The sequence below is a fragment of the Tympanuchus pallidicinctus genome, unplaced genomic scaffold, assembly GCF_026119805.1.
Source record: "Tympanuchus pallidicinctus isolate F22 unplaced genomic scaffold, pur_lepc_1.0 scaffold4, whole genome shotgun sequence".
Classification (NCBI taxonomy): Eukaryota; Metazoa; Chordata; class Aves; order Galliformes; family Phasianidae; genus Tympanuchus; species Tympanuchus pallidicinctus.
In genome coordinates this window covers 28,625,642-28,643,020 of record NW_026294758.1, presented here as the reverse complement: position 1 = coordinate 28,643,020, position 17,379 = coordinate 28,625,642, and the positions used below count along the sequence as shown (strand labels likewise).

Sequence of the window (17,379 nt, the reverse complement as noted above, 5' to 3'; positions counted from 1 at the left end):
ATTTATGTGTTTATTTATCTAAAATATGGCATTGAGATATATGCTACTGGCCTTTACAATGTTATATTTATTATAGCTGATTGCTGGGGAAAATATTACTGTGTAACAGAAGTGAACACAAGAGGACCTCATGACTCAGAAGCTTTCTGGACAAAAATTCAAACAATACTTTCTCATATACCTATAACTGGCACGTGGCGATTGCTTACATGGCTGAGGCACTCACAGTGAAACTTTCTGAGATATGAACGAGTATACTTTCCACAACACAAAGTTTTAGGTCACAAAGTTTGGTCCATTCCTACATAAAAGGAAGTCCAAGTGCATTAAAACAAGACTGAAAGAAGAGCAAATAAATCTTATCATTTGACAGAACTTTCAACTGAAATGTTTGAATTTAGTTACTTAAGCATGTATCCACTTTCTGAAAACTTAAAATGCTTGCTTAGTTGGGCCTGATGTGGATTTGCTAGAATCAGAGCAAAGACTTGCAAGTGAGAGAAAACCCCACACTACCGTGTTTCCAACAAAAGGCTTGAAATAAATGATATTTTACTTAATAGAACACTTTGTCTTTATTAGAAAGTCATTATAGAATACAACTAATCATGTGTGGTGATAAATTTTAAACACAGTGAAGTCAGACCCAGTGTGTGACACATTTATTTTTCTGCACTTCATGCTGAGGGCTACAGTCTAACTTGCAAAATAAAACAATACACTAGGATGTATCATATTAAAAGAAAAGGGCAAAGAAGGTCTTGTCTCAGATTTCAGAAGATGAGGAGGCAAAAGTTAAACACCACATTTCAGTATATTCATTTCCTGGGTTTTGTGAATCAATACCAAATCGCTTGGCAAAGAGACATGTAATATAAGCAAAACTGAAGTTAAAAAAAAAAACAACAAAAAAACAACGTTCAAACACTCAGAGTAATGAAAGCAATATAGGGAAATGGAAGTAACTACAGCAGATTTATTTAGAGAGCCATTAAACATGAAGGTTAGGGTGGATTGCTTTATGTACACTGTCATGAAAAAAAGGAGTTGGCAGCATCTTCTCAAATGAGTGATTTCTGCAATACAATGGTGTTCATTAAAAGCCTAGATCTTAATTTCTCTAATTTTGAACATGAAACTTTTCAAAAATAAGAAGCAACATCTTAAAGGAAACCCTTGTAGGAAACCCTCTTACTGTGTCACAGCAGAAGGCGGGGGCAGGCCCAGCGTGCATCAGAGGCCTCTCCAAGCTGAAGGCCCCCAGAGCAGGCCTCTGCTCAGTATCACAAAGAAAGCCTGTGCTAGGTGAGAGGCCCGGCACAGCGACACAGACAGCCGGTGCGACATGGACGGACAGCCCGCGTGACATGGAGCTGCACACTGAAACTCCAGTGTGACTGCAACCAGGGATGAGTCATCGCTTCGCTCTGGAGGGCTCAGTACTTGTCATCAGGGAATGAGAATGCCACTGGGACAAACGAGTGACAAACTAATGACCCAACAGGGCCACGCTTTCAATTTCTTAAGGATCAGGTGTTAGAAACCAGGCCAAAAATCCAACAGCGTGCCATAATTCAGGAAAAGCAAACAGACTCTACAAGGGTGAATTCATGAATTCTGCTTATCTACGTTTCATGTGAACAAGCAAAGCCTTGACCACTGCACTGAACTTGGTCTTTGTGGAAGATTCAAGCACGCAAACTTGTTTTCAGAGTAGAGCCAGTAGTTCTTATGCATTATTTTAAGTTGGAAGTGGCAGAACAATGCCTGACCAACCAGTTTTGTGTTTTAAACCAAGGAGCACACTGGTTTGACTTCCAGCCAGTGCGGCACAAGTGCGAGCGGCTATCGGCACGGCCCGCGCCTGCTCTGAGAACAGCACCTGGAGGCACCCGGTGCCGCGTCCGCGGCGCCCCACTTCGAACGAACAGCACAGCCGGGAGCCCCACAACCACCCGCGCGACCGCGGCGCGCAGGCCGACGTGAGTAGCACCGCGTCCCTGCACAGGGCGGTGAGGGGCGGAGCCAATGCGGCCGGGACACGCCCCCGGGGCGGGGCGGCGGGGCGGCGGCAGGAAGGGGGTAGCCTCGGCGGCGGAGCGCGGTTGTTCTCTGTGTCGCCGGCGTTGCTGCCAGTAGAGAAGCGGTGTGGCCGTGGCCGGCGATTTTCGACTTGGTGAGTTCCGTGCTCCGCGCGGCCCGGGAGCGGAGCAGGGCGGGGTGGGGCGGGGAGGAGAATAGCTTTGTCCCGGCGCTTCGCCCCGGGTCCGCTGTGGGGCCGGTCCCGGTCCCGTCTCAGGGCAGGCAGTCTGGTGTTTCGGGCGGCGGCCGCCAGGCTGCATGGCTTCTCGGTCAGACACGTGTGCCGTGCCTCTGCTCTTCGTCGTGCCGAGCCGTGCTGAGCCGCCCCGAGCCGTCTAAGGCGCGGCGCCTCCGGGCCGCCTTTGCTGTCCCACTGCGCTGCGGTGCTGCTGAGGCTGTGCCGTTCCGCTGGGACTGAGGGCCGGACCGGGCGCTCCCCCTCCGGCGAAGTTTCCTCGAGCGCCCCCAGCGCGGAGCGGGGCGGCTCCGGTGGAGCGGCGGCGGCAGCGGGACGGTGTTGGGAGGTGGCGAGCGGGGCGCTGCCCGTGCCGCTGGGGCCCTGCTCGCCGCGGGTGGCACGGAGCAGTGCCTGCGGTGCTCTGGACTTTAGGTTATTTTGAATTGCGATGTTATGGCTCCCATCGCTCCTTGGGAGTGGCTTTCCTTTCTTTTTTCTGTGTGGGTTTTTTTTTGTTCTTTTTTTTTTTTTTTTTTTTTTTTTTTTTTTTTTTTTAACTCTTGCGTTAGGTCCCGCGCGTCTGTCAGTGCGGGTTGGCGCAGTTGATTTGTTCCCCTGTCCACCCTCGCTTTCCGCGAGCACGCCGATAGCCGCTGACGGGGACGCGGGGGGCGGTTGCGGGAGCCGCGCAGCGCCGGGCACGGCCACGGGGCGGCTCGAGTAGCGCATGGGTCCGGAGCGCGGAAGGGGAACCGGCGTTACGCGGCTGTAGTCCGCTGCTGCTCCGGGACTCCGTGTCCGGCACAGCAGTGCGAGTCCAGCTTTAAGGAGGCAGGCGCTGTCACGGATCTTCCCCGTTAGATGTCAATGAGGAGGGATAGGCCCTTCTATTTTTCTTTTAGATTTGGCTGTCTCTTCACATCAGTTGCAGTAGTTGAAAGTGTCAGCGTCAAATGTAGTTTTTGGAAGAGTACATCTCAATCCCATAATCTTAACCAAGTGTTCAATCCCAAAATTTTAACCAAATGCAGCGTTTTGTTTTTGGGTTTTTTTGTTTCTCTGTTTTGTTTTCCAGCTAGCATTTGTAGCTCAGATTTGGCCCTCTGAGCAGCCCAGGTTGAGTGATGCTGCAGGTGGGCTGGCAGCATGAGGGCTTGAGGGTCTGAGCCAGAACACTGAGTCACTTCTTGTGTTACTGGTTTTCTTGTCAAATAAGATAACTGCCAGTCCACTGAGAGCTGGATAGAGCAGGATGCAAAGGAATCCATGTTTTCAGATGTTGTTTCTTTGCTTGTTGTTTATTTCACAAAATGTTCAGTTTGAGGTAGATTTTGTTCTTGATTCCTTGCACATGGATCCTGGGGAGCTGTGGTGAGAAATACAAGCATGCTGAGTGCGAGCATGTTTTTGGCACCTTTCTTCAGTTTTTATGCAATGGGTATTCTTCAAAGGGAGCTGGGAGTTGGGATTACTACAGCCCTCACACAGGACGTAGGGTGGAAGTATCTGTGTTGCATATGTGAGTACAACAACAGGTATAATGAAATGAAGATTGCTTCTAAAAGTCACTTTGCAGCTTGATGGTCTTCCTTCTCTGGTATTTGAGATGAAAAATTCAGTAAAGCTCCTGGGATGTTTCTATGTGTGGTTGTGTTATCCCAGCATGCAGTCAGTGGTGCAGAGAGAGGTCTGGAGGCCTGACTGAGCCAGGCAAATACTTTCTGACAACAGAAAGCTGCAGTTTGAAGGAAATGGAAACACTTGAAATACGTGTAGGTTAAAACTGCTGAATGGCAGCCTTTTTTCCCCTCTGCTTGATAGGGCTCTCTTTCTTTTCACTTTAATTTTTTATGTCTTCTTTAAGGCAATCAGTGAGAATATGTAACACTGAAATACTTTGGGCTGCTGAAGGACAGTGAGACTTTACACCTTACTCCTTAATAAAACTCTTCATTTCTCTTTGATAAAGGACTGGTTTCCAATTTTCTGTCAGTCTTAACTGTGCTCAGGTTGAAGAAAGCTAAAACATTTTTTTTTGTGAACAGCAATTCATTACCTTTCTGCAGAATGATGCGAAGGTTTTAATATGAAAAGATATTTTGTGTCAGAATTTCTTAAAACTTAACTGATTATCTTGTAACTTGTGTTAAAACAAAGTGTGGTAACAGATTTTAGGAGAGCTGCTTTGTATGTATGATGATGACAAATTTCTGGAAGTAGGAGATGAGCTCACACAAGACTGAGATTTAGATTGTGACCACGTGAGCAAAGAACAGGTACTGACAAAGACGTAGGTAACACAGGCATAAACAGGAATCAGAATTCATGATCAGTACTGGCTTTTGAAGCACTGCTGTTCCTTAGATGTAAATCTCTATTACACTGTTTTTTGTTTGTGGGGTTGTTTTTTTTGTATTGAGAAACGAATTGCACAGAGGGCCCTTTCTTATCTCCTGTGAGAATGTGAACAAAATGTAAAAGTAGTGTTCAGGGGATGTGCATGTAGATATAAGTAGAGATGCCAACAGGAATACAGGTTTTCTGATGTAGTTAATAAAATAGGCAGCCTGACTTCTCTCTGATGAAGAGGCTTCACAGTCATCAGTTGGAAGAGCTCTGTCTTCACAGTACCATGTACTGTGAGCTCCTAATTACATTGTGAGCACATATTGTGGGTTTTTGCAGTAAATGACATACTTCATTATTTTCACATCTTCCCTCTACCCTCTCCCCGACCCCCCCCCCCCCAGTTTGCATGTAGACAATACCTGTCATTTGCAGAAATTGAAAGACAGTAAGTGGTAACCCAGGCTGTTCAGCCTGCAGAACTGAACTTCTTACATCTGATGCAGTGTATCTCCAGAAAAAGGGCATGTTTTAACATTCCATGGTTCTGCACTAGCCAGAGTACATAATCTGATGAAGTCAAACAGGTGAAAACAGTTCACATATTGTACTGCTCAGAGAGAAGCATAACTTTTTCTTTGAGCAAAACCCGTTTCAGTCATTTGCATTTATTATCTCATAGGTCTTTCGTCCTTTCCTTTCACACTTTCCTTTCATGAGTATCAGGACTGATGGTATCCCATCGGCCTGACCAGGGGTAAGAGATGCTGGCCATCAAGTCTTCATTGTGTCTTTTGGGGTATTTATGACTGATAATAATGCTGGATGATCTTTGCTCTGTTTATGTTCTCTTCTGATGAAGAACGATGAGGGTAAGGCTGAGTCACACCATCTATTTGTGGTTTCCCATGTGTGGTATGCTCTTGCATGATCTACCGGAGCCTCAGTTACCAATATTCTTTTTTGGATTTCATGACTATTCTTGCTTTCTTTATTTACAGCATCTATATCATTTGTCTTACTCCTGCTCTGTTTATTTTAGTCTGTGCTGATGAATGTTCATGCTCTTTGTATGGCGTTATAATATTTACCATAAACGTCTCTACAAAAGAAGGGACCGGGCTGTCCATAGAAGTTGTGGATGCCCCCTCCCTAGTGCTGTTCAGGGCCAGATTGGATGGGGCCCTGGACAACTTGGTCTAGTTTTAGAGATGGAGGTTGGGAACCCTACCAGTGCCAGGTTGGAGCTTGATGTTCCTTAAGGTCCCTTGCAGCCCAAGTCATTCTATGATTCAAAAGATTGATTCAAAAGAAGTGAGTTATGGATCTGAACATTTGTTTGTTGTATCATCTGTGTTGTGATCCCCAGTGTGATGGATTAGTCAAGACTTAAATAATGTATGAAAGTATTTGTTCTGATGCTCTCATTGGAGGCTGAAAGAGGCCTACTTATTTTCACAATCTTCTGAGCCAGTGTGGTCCTCAGATCTTTAATGCTTAAGAATGCAAATGGATTATTAAGAGAAGTATTTACATTACATTTAAGATTTGTGAAATCTTTCTATCGAGAATAGCTACTGTTTTTCTTAGGGGCACAATACTTCATTAATCCTGAATGACCACTATAAAACTGCATGTGTTTAGTTTTGCTTTTATTCCTCAAGTATACAGATGAATTTTTGATCAGTTGTGCATTTGCTTTCCATTGTAGGCCTGTAAATCATGTGTTCCAATCTTCATAATAAAAGTCTTACTCATATTAGGATATATTCTGGATCATTTTTGTTTTTTGTCATGTTTTTTAAAACGTTCATCGAATTTCTAGCCTGAAATAATTCTTTGCCCTCAGATGTTCATTCCTTCTGGTGTTGTATGATGTGGTAGTTTAATTCTTACTTCTTTCCTTGTTGTTTGTATGAGCTCTACCTTTTTTATAAAGGACAATCATGTTTTGTCTTAGACTTTATATTGCTAGGTTGAGTGATCCAGGCTGTCACTTGTGATGTTGCTGGGAAAATTAAGAGCTTATTGTGAACCTAGTAGCCATTTCTCCTGTATGCAGCTTAAATACATCTCTCTTGTGTATTGTGACTGGGACTGTGCCTGGTATTCCAGATGAAGACAGTAACATTAATATAAGCAGATCTGTGATGGAGTGAAGTTGGAACAGATAAAATTACTTTTTGTTATTATTTGTTGTTATGAATATGTAATGGTAACTTTCATTATGTAGTTATCAGAAATATCTTTTCAGCTGATAAAGTGGTAGATAAGAGTAAGAAAAATCTGTGTAGTTGGCATAAGAATAAATTCAAGTATTTGTTTTGATTCTCAAAATCTCCAGATTTTTTGTGATATTCTGGGCTTACTGAAAATAAAAAATATTTCAACCCTGCTTCAGCAGGTTCTGTACACATAGTTCTGTATTTCATTTCAGTTTTCTTTATACAACTATTAAGGATATGCATTTTTCTAATCAGTCCAAGTTGATTAAACTCTGTTGCTGCATTTTGAATTTGAATGCTGGATTAGACATTTTCTAATGTGGTTCCTTCTTGCTTAAGAAATAATTTTTCAATTTATGGTAGGACTGAAAATATACTCAGTTCCCCCTAGACTAGTGCTGGAGCTTTTTTTTTTTTTTTGTCTGGAGAAAGGATCTTTTATTTGTTTATGAACAACTGCCAAATATAACAAATTCCTGACTTGTTTCTTTGGGCAATCCAATTTTCATTTCTTTCTGTCTCTATTTTTTCTTCACTTAGCAATCTGTTTAATTTCTTCTTTTATTTGATTCTATTTTATTTAAGACACCTTCATCAAAACTGAAATGAACTTGCCTGTAGGTATGTAGATGCTAAATAGCAGTAGTTCCAAGGTGTATTTTCAAATACCATAAGAGAGTGGTCAACCAGTAAGAATAAAAGTTGTGTGCTACTTTCCACAATAAGTTTTGGAGGCAGCTTGTAATGTTTTGAGATTTATTGGTGATCCCATCCATGTAGGATTGAGATAGTGCTTTGCTCTGAAGAGGACAGTAACTAAGGTTGGAAGAGAATTTAAGGAGGAGTGGGTGAACCAAGGAGAAGAAGGAAAGCTGATGTGAAGATAATTCCACTGTAGAAAGCAAGCGTGCAGAAAAATGTGAGATCACTGGAACAGTGAACATGAGGTTAATGTGAAGTGAGGCATTAATCACTGTTTAAAAGATATCCAAATTCCATACTTGCAGATTATATCTATAATTATTGGATATAATTGGGTGCTTTGCTCTGTGAAATTTGTTAATAAGCAATCACAATCCAACGTTAGTGATCTGCTGTTCTACTGCTGAACTGCACTGTTCCAGGAAGCCACAGAATTTTCTATTGAATATGGATTCCTCCTTGTCCCCTCCTCAGTTGGATCAGTTCATTGGGAAACTGTATTTTTACAGATATTTAAGTTGGTTATGGCCCAATGTTTTATCTACAACAGCAGTGCTTATCTTTTTGAGATTGTTTTTGGTTATGCAAAGCTAGAGATTATTTTGCTTGAATAGACTTTGTTTCTCCTTGGATCTGGTTCATGGATCTTAAAGCTGAATATTTTAAGGAATGAAGTGAAGACTGCAGAGCTCATTAGATCACTTTATATGCATTCAGTAATTTGTTTATAAGGGAAGGGCTGGGGGGGAGGGGAGGGGAGGGGGAAGGGAAGAAGGGGGAGGGAAGCTACAGTTCACTTTATAACACCGATGCTTTGTTCCAGATTTCCATGAGATACTCTTGGTTTTCCTTGGACTGGGAAGTAGTTGAATTCAGTTGATTTTAATTCTTTTCAGTGCAATTTAAGGAACACAATTTAAGGAACTGGATTGCATGACACTAAGAGTCCTAATCTCATTGTGGGAGAGATTTCTAGTGGATTTTAATACATCTTTTTTTTTTTTTTTTTTTTTTTAATCCTGATTTAAGCAAATAGGTTTTGCTTCTTAGTTGCTTACTGCTGTTTTGGCTGAAACAGTGTTAATGTATTTTGATCATAAAATCATTAATTTTGGGTTGTCAATTTAGAGTAATCCTTTCAGAAGACCTTTCAGTGGTACCTAATTCTAGGAAATATAGTTAAAATGTGCCATGGCTTTTATTACTTGTGACAGTTGATGAGAATGTTAATTAAAGTGTTATCTATTTCTTCTCATTTCTTTTTTGACAGCAAAAATATGCTTACTGTTTTTTTTCTTCCTCTTTTGCTTCACCATTTAGAGGGGTAATTTTCTCCCAGTGAAATTTATACGAAATCACGGAATGGAAAATATCGGAAGGAGCCTTTGGAGGTTATATAATATATACAACTCCATACCCCATGTAAGGAAGGTCAGCTTAATTAGGTTACCTTGGACTGTGTCTGGTGGGGTTTTTAATACATCCATGAATGTGGATACTACGTTTTCTCTGGGCAATGTGTTCCCATGATATGCCAACTTTATAAGAAGAAAGCATCTTGTATTTTGTTTTATGCCTCCAGATGGGCTTTGTGCTAGTAATCACAGCCATTTGAGCCTGTCAGTTTAGTCATTTCACTAGACTGTTTTTCTGCACTGTTTTTTTTATCACATTAACTATGAGGATGTTATAAGAGACTGCAAAATACACATAACTGGGTGTTTTAGACTGTGTGCTTAAAATAACAGTTCTCCAAAACAGTACATTGTGTAGCTGTTCTAGAAATTCACAGAGAATGATAATGGAGCTTCTGAGTGCATCCTTTGTATCTCTTATAAGTCACAAGCTATGATGGTAGTGACATTGTGGAGATAACCTTAACTTTCTCTCCTATAAACTAAGGACGATTATGGTGATAATTATGATGAAAATAGCCATTTTTCTGACTGTAAATGGTCAGTAATGCTTAGCCATTTTTGCAAGCATCAAGACTTGTGCAAGCACAAGACTGCTGCTGTCTCCCCATTTCTTAGATTCCCATTGCTGGCACCCCCAGTTGTTGATCAGTGCAGACATCTACTTAAACACGCATATTTTAGTTCCAGCCTGAGTATCCGTTGTCCCCAAAATATGCTGGTCAGGTGAGACTTGGCACATCATTGTAATCCACAGGCTGCCGACAGGTGTCGCTGCGGACTAGGGCAGCGCAGAGACTTATCTGGGAGGGTACGATATCCACTTCTTGCAAAACAGATTGAAATAGAATCTTTTTATGAAATAAGCAGAGCGTATTAAAGAATATCAGCTGAGCGTTTCAAGATTAGGAGCCTCTGACCCTTGCACCAGCCTTTTGGCAGAGATCAGTTTGCCTGATGAAAACTTGTGTAAACAGGATTGTCTGTCCTCTGCCAAGGTAAACTTAGTTTTCAGGCGTTTCTGTATGGTGTTGGCCTAACAGTAGTTGGTAACGGTGAAACTTTGTGCTTTTGCTCTGCTATTCAGACTTAGTACTGCTTGCTCCACTGTTATTCTCCCATTCTACATGAGATGTGTAGGTAGAATAATTCATAATTGTTCTTTTAGTTAAGTATTAGTATTATCTACTAAACTAGCTCCATGAAGAAGATGAGATGTACAATAAATCCATGTTACCTGGTTTTCACTGGTCTGCATCTGGATAGCATTTCCTGTGAACCATTATCTCATTAAATATAAGTTGAGAGTATCTCACTATTGTCTTAATTGTCGCCAGGTGCAGTGGGCAGTACAGTCAGGTGCTTGCTACTTACTGGCTGTGAACCCCAACTCTTTGGAAGAGTTCCAGTGTAATGTGTATGCCAGATGTTTTCCAAGTCCAGACCCTAGAGAGGGGTTATTGTATATTACAGTTATCTGCTTAATGTCGCTAGCCTACAGTGTGTAAGGCTCTATACCATCCAGGAGTCAGTATGAAGATTTCTCTAGCTGTCAGTCCTTCCAGTGCCATAGTCACAGCCATCAATTTGACATATTGGCTGTTTCTCCCGTGCCTTCGTTAGGATAGCAAGGCTTGCTGAGCCATTTTAAAGGCTGCTGTTTCTCTTTCACATTATCTTCCTGACTGATCACTGAACCGTACATTCTGCTTCTGGTCTTGGATTAATTGCTCATGTGGCATTTATTCTGTGGCCAGGATGGAGACAGATGAGATTGTAGTTGGATGCTGTCATTATCCAGGCCAATTTGTGCAATTTTCTCCTGTAAAGAACTTAGTCTGTTTTGGCTAGTAGAGGCCATGCAGAAATGCACCACTTCCATTTCATAGTACTAGTCTATTGGGCACTCCCAGTGGACTGACTGCAGTCAATTGGCAGTACCCATGGTAAAACTGGGAACCCTATTACTGGTTGCACTTGGCTCTTTGAGTGACTCTTTGTTGCAGCTAGGACTGAATAAGCAGCTTAGATTTTTAGCTTTGCAGTGATGGATCAACCTCCAAGACCATAAGTCCAACTGTGTGTTTACCTTGTCCGTTTTGTTGTCACAGGCTTCCATGAGCTTTATTTGATGCTATGACTTGAAGCTTGAAAGGCTTATTGGCTAGTTTGTGGCCCAAAGCTGCTACCTTGGAAACAGCTTTTTTTTTTTTTTCCTCTTTTTTTTTTTTTTTCCTTGCTATATAATAATCTTAGTGTCTAGATCAAATGCAGTATATAGTGTTTCCCAAAAGGCTAGTGAGCTTCTGTATTTCTACTTTTGTCTGCATTTTTTCCATATAGATTTGGTTTGTGTAGTTGACTCAGATATCGTTCTGTGAAAACCCTACTGAATTATTCCTCCAAATTTTGCTACTTCATCAAATTTCTGAATTTTCTTGGGATTAATGTCCTAGGCATGATTTTGTGTGGTAGCAGTAGCATCACTCATTGCTTCTCCCATTTCTTACCCTATGGGGCCAGTAATCCTTATAATGATATGGGTAACATCTTCTAATGTCATAGGATGGAAGATAATCTAGTTCTACATCTATGCTGTGGGCAAGGTTTCCACCCACTGAATCAAGCTACCTAAATCTCCCCTTTTAGTTTAAAATCATTTCCCCTTGTCCTGTTGTCACACTGAAGAGGCTGCTCAAGGAAATTGTGGATGCTTCATCCCTGGAGGCATTCAAGGCGAGGCTAGATGTGGCTGTGGACGGCCTGGTCACGTTGTTGGTGATCCTGAGCATAGCAGGGGGGTCAAATCTAGATGGTCATTATTCAATCCAGGCCCTTCTATAATTCTATTACTGTCATACTGTGTAGAAATTCAATTTCACTCTCTCTCTCTCTCTTTTTTTTTTTTTTTTTTTTTTATGAGCCCACTGCATGTTCTGAAAGACTGCACTGAGGTCTTCCTGGAGCCTCCTCTTCTCCAAAATAACAAGCTCAGCTCCCTCAACCTGCTCTGGACATGCTCCCAGCAGTTATAAATCCTTTCTGTACTTGGGGCCCCAGACCTGGACACAGCACTGCAGATGGGGTCTCATGAGGGCAGAGCAGAAGATGACAATCCCCTCCCTCTCCTTGCTGGCTACTCCTCCTTTGAGGCAGCCCATGATACAGTTGGTCTTCCAGTCTGCAAGGAGCATGCTGCTGGCTTGTGCCTAGCTTTTTGTCCTCTAGAACCCTCAAGTCCTTTTCTCTTCCACGAGTTCTTCTCTCAGTCTGTATCTAGGATTGCCCTGACCCAAGTGCAACACCTTGCATTTTGCCTTGTTGAACCTCATTAGGTTCATGTGGGCCTACTTCTGCAAACTTGCTGAAGGTGCACTTGATCTTGCAGTCTAGGCTGAAGATAAAGAGCACTAGTCCTGAGATAGACCCCTGAGGTGCACCAAAGGCCTCCTCCTGGTCATGAAGCTCTCTGGCTGCACCCATCCATCCAATTTCTTATCTGCCAAATAGTTCACCCTTCAGATCCCTGAGAATGTCACATGGGATCATGGCAAAGGCCTTGAAGAAGTCTAGATAAATGATGTGCGTCAATCTTTCCTTCTCTGTAGAGTTGAATGTTTTATAATGCAGGAAGAATATTACAGTTTTCCAATCATTGGGCTGCAACCCATGGCAAACTAGGGGACAGTGCTATGTACTGCTGGCCTCGCATGAGAATGCAGATTGCTCGTGCAGTTTCTCAGCAACTCAGCTGCTGAGAATAAGCACTGGATTGAGTCATGGCTTCAGACTCAATTCTCTTGAAAAGGATGGCAGTCAGGTCCTACAACTGAGGCAGCCTGATGTGATGGTCAGTAGCCAGCTGTTGTTATCTGGTAGTTGCCGGATACTTTCGTTCACCAAGTGGGACAGATGAATGAAGAGCAGGATCCCAAAATAATTTCAGCCTCAGATGGCTGCTGTGTGGGTGATCTCAGTATCCTCTGTGCAGCCTGTACTGTTTGGAGGAGTGCCCAAATCAGTAGGAACTGTAACTGCTTCCCCATAGTAACAGTGTGAACAAACCTCTAATGAATATTTGCCCTTACCTTGTCATGGGTGTTTCTGCCTGCCAGCAAGCCATGTCCTGTATATATTCACCAAAAAAGGCAGGTAAGAGCCATTTGTATTATCACTGATCCCACAAATGGCTGCTTTTGTTGCCTCTCCTGAAGGTAAATTTTCATCAATTTATTTTTCAGCTATTGGGATAGGTCTCCGTGAAGTAATGTGATCTCAGTCGCTGCATACTTAGAGCCGTCAGCCAGTGTCCAGTGGAACACAAGGCTCATTGGCTCTCTGTTGCACTCAGCTACCCAAAACTAGTCAATTGGGGTGGATTTTTTATGCCTTGCAGTGCACCACAGTGACAAAATTGGGGTAATAAATTGGTACTGACATGCTCACCTTTTCCTCAGAGAAGGGAAAGAGTGCAATCAATCTATCAGTCTATCAGTTGTCCTCATTTTTTTTTTTTTTTTTTTGTGGTCTATTTTTTCCCTTTTGCTTGTTTATACTTTACACGTAAAGTAGGTTTCCTGTCTTCTTTGTCTTCTGGGAACTGGAATAAAGTTAAAAATGATTGCTTTTGGCTAACACTTCTCAGGTTTATCTATACAGAGTGTATATATAATATATCACCTCCTGACTTGCTTGACTGTTATCTCTTTCATTGCATATACCAGCACCCTGCATAGGGCACTGTGGGACACTTGCGCACATTTCCATACACCAGATGCCCATGCTTATCACAGAATCACGGAATCACCCAGGTTGGAAGGGACCTCAAGGATCATGTAGTTCCAACCCCCCTGCCTAGCAGGGCCACCAAACATACACATTTAGATCAGGTTGCCCAGGACCCCGTCCAACCTGGCCTTGAACACGTCCAAGGACGGGGCATCCACAACCTCCCTGGGCAGCCCGTTCCAGGTCCTAACCACTCTCCTTGTAAAGAACTTCCCCCTAACATCCAACCTAAATCTTCCCCCCTTCAACTTGGATCCATTTCCCCTAGTCCTGCTAGGGGAAGAGTTTACTCCCCTCCTGGGTGTAGGTTCCCTTCAGGTATTGATAGGCTGCAATGAGGTCACCCCGCAGCCTTCTCTTCTCCAGGCTGAACAAGCCCAACTCTCTCAGCCTGTCCTCATCGGGGAGGTGCTCCAGCCCCCTGATCATCTTAGTCGCCCTCCTCTGGACCCTTTCCAAGATCTCTATGTCTTTCTTGTACTGAGGGCTCCACACCTGGACACAGTACTCCAGATGGGGCCTCACAAGAGCCGAGTAGAGAGGGACAATCACCTCCCTGTCCCTGCTGACCACCCCTCTCCTGATGGAGCCCAGGATCCCATTTGCCTTTCGAGCTGCCAGAGCGCACTGCTGGCTCATGTTAAGTCTCTCGTCCATCAGGACCCCCAGGTCCTTCTCTGCCGAGCTGCTCTCAAGGATCACTTCTCCCAGCCTGTACGGGTGCCTGGGGTTCTTCCGGCCCAAATGCAAAACCTTGCACTTTGCCATGTTGAACCTCATTAGGTTTACCTGAGCCCAGCTTTCCAGCCTGTCGAGGTCCCTCTGAATGGCATCCCTTCCTTCCACCGTATCAACCGCACCACTCAGCTTGGTGTCGTCAGCAAACTTGCTGAGGGTGCACTCAATTCCCTCATCGATGTCATTAATAAAGATGTTAAAGAGCTCCTTATACATGATTATACATGATTATTCACAGATCTTAAGTTCAAGGCCCAAACACAGAACATCTGTGGCTCAACTGAGATCACAAGATCCTCAAAAAAAATGTCTGCCTCATAGTTACCAATCGTACCCCGTAGTATTGCAATTTTGAAATGATTAGGTTAGAGGTTAAAAAAAGAGATAATTAATGAAAATTTTCTGAGGAATGTATGTATGTATTTAGTATAATGAAATTCTTTTTTGATCCATACTCAGGTAGCTCCTGAAAGCAGAAGTACCAATAATGCATATTTATACACTGATATTGTATGGCTGAGGTTATCTGTACCTGGCTTGAGACACCATGAGAAGTGACTGGATAACATGAAGAAGAGTGTGCTGTAATGAAACCTCCTCATCCTTCCTTTAAAAAGATGGAACTTGTGGCATCTTATGTCTGTCTTTTTGTTGTTGTTGTTTTTGCCCATATTATGGTACTGTTTTGATGTGATAGGGGATTTGTGGGACGCCCATTGTATCATTTTTCACTGCTTTCACTTAATGTCATTTCATCTTTGGAACTAATTCAACTGAATGAAATGGGTGCTTGTCAATCTTCACTTCTGTTTTTCTTTGCAGAAAAACAGAATTAAAAAAACAAGAAAAAAAAAAAACCCAAAAAACCTCAATAATTCGGAGCTGCTTTTAGAGACTGACTACTGTTTTTATGCAGTGCATTGCTTTGAAAAGCAACCAATATTGTTAGTCTTCTAAAAGTAGTCTAAATGGTGTACTGCTTAGCCTTTTTTTTCCTAGGAGTTCATAAGAATAATCCAGGTAGTTAATGCAGTACTTCCTTATCTATGTTATTGTGTCAATTAATGTGCTATCGTTGCAATCATGAAGCACTTCAATGGAGATCTGAGGCACTTATAGTAAACTAGCAATAAATTCTGTCTTTATGTGTGCCCCAGTTGGCTTTGGCATTTGAATCTATGATAACTTTGTGGGTTTAATTTGTAGGAACAATACTTGTTGATACTGTGTTGTTTCTTTGCCATCCTTTAGCCTGCTGTGGAAGTATCCTATTTTTATCTGTAATAGCGAAGTTATATGTTCATTTAATTACTTGTGGTTATTTCTTGCAAGAGCTGGTGGTCCAGAAATTAATTGCAAGTGTACATTTGATATATGCTATTCTTATAGCTAATTGAAATAGATTTACTTTGAAAAATCTACCTTAAAGAGGTGTAGCTTTCCTCAAATGTCTCTGCTTCGTATTAGGCCATCAGTTGATCGTGCAAGAGGGTCTTTTATATGTGGGAATTTGTGGAGTTTTGGTTTATCCTATTCTTGTTTGGGAGTAAATAATTAGCTTCTAGCACCAGCTCTCACTTTTTAAGAAAGTAACAGAAGATTTAAATAAGTACTGGAAACCTTGTTAGTATTCTCAGTGGGTTTATTATGGGAGACTTTTGTTCTTAACTTATTGTATTTTACAGTGTTGAACTACAGTAAGAAGCCTGAAAAAAATTACTTTTTATTTGTTACTTACAGGAATCTAAACAGAATTCTGATGTAATGGGTCTTTGGCTTTACTGGAAATATCTTCATGCTTTATAAATGAATTTCTTTGCACTGTTTTTGGTGTAAAACTTACGTTTGTGCAGTGCTTACAGATATGAGCATCTAACTGTAGTTGAGATACTGTGCAGTGCAGGTAGGAGACTTAGTAGCATCTTTGAGGAAGTGTGCATTCCTATGGCGTTTTGAGAAAATGTGTATTCAAGATTGCATGAACTTTTTCTTAGGGTGGGATTTAAATGATTATCAAGGCTTTCGAAGAAGTGTGTTTATGAGAACTGTATCATACAGACTGCAAGCTCTGTTTAAAATGTTTTTTAGTGCATTAATTAAACTAAATATTTATGTAAATAATGTTTTTGTTTGTTACTTTTTACTCATTTCGAGTTAGTTGCCACTGGTTAGTTATTAGTTAAATTGAGCTATTCAGTTCATTTTTGACATTACCACTAGAACCAGAAACTGTCATTAGATAGGAAATAAATCCAGTAGATCTGTCTTACTTTTTGCCTTAGCTGGCTTTTGTGCAACTGTCACTTTAGGGGAATCAGCTTCCATTACAGATGGTTTTTTACTGCCATCTCTTATACTTGAAGTGTGTAAAATTGTTGGAAATATCCAAATAACTGATCAGGATGGTATCTCTGATAAGCAGATTTTATTTGCAATTGCAATGGTGGGCCTCCTACAAGCAGGAGAGCATGCAGAAAACAGCGTTACTTCTTTTATGTCCTATTACTCGACGCTTATCTCTTTCTCCCCTGCTTCCTCACTGGCTGAGTACTTCAGGTTCATAATCTTCCCAACACTGAACAAAACTTACGGATGCTGTTATAAAACTACTGGTACTGATATTATATATCAAAGAAAAAGGCTGGTAGAACTTTAGCAGAGTATAGCAATATCAAGATAATTCTCTTGAATCTGTATTGGTGATGAGGCATCTTAGAATATCTGTACCAAGGCTTTACATATTCCCAACTCAGAGCAAAAAGTTTTGTTTTAGTGTGAGGATTCTGGATGAGGCTAGCTGTATTCTGTAATATCTTTTGGCAAAGCCCATTAAAGTGAATCAATAGCACCTTGCCTTGATCAAGAATATTCCATTAATTGTGTTAAATTTGGCAGACTTCCTGCC

General features: G+C 41.9%; 1 protein-coding gene across 4 annotated transcripts in view; it reads left to right on the top strand.

Annotated features, from left to right (window-relative positions):
- Window positions 1-2,052: 2,052 nt before the first annotated feature.
- The window catches only part of PAM (peptidylglycine alpha-amidating monooxygenase), a 123,055-nt gene continuing 107,728 nt past the window's right edge, over window positions 2,053-17,379 (top strand). For 3 of the 4 annotated variants that reach the window (XM_052700994.1, XM_052700992.1, XM_052700987.1), the window contains exon 1: window positions 2,053-2,176. The gene's annotated coding sequence lies outside the window, so the exon portion shown is untranslated. The remainder of the gene's footprint in view (window positions 2,177-17,379) is intronic. The other variant, XM_052700988.1, reaches the window with a different exon arrangement.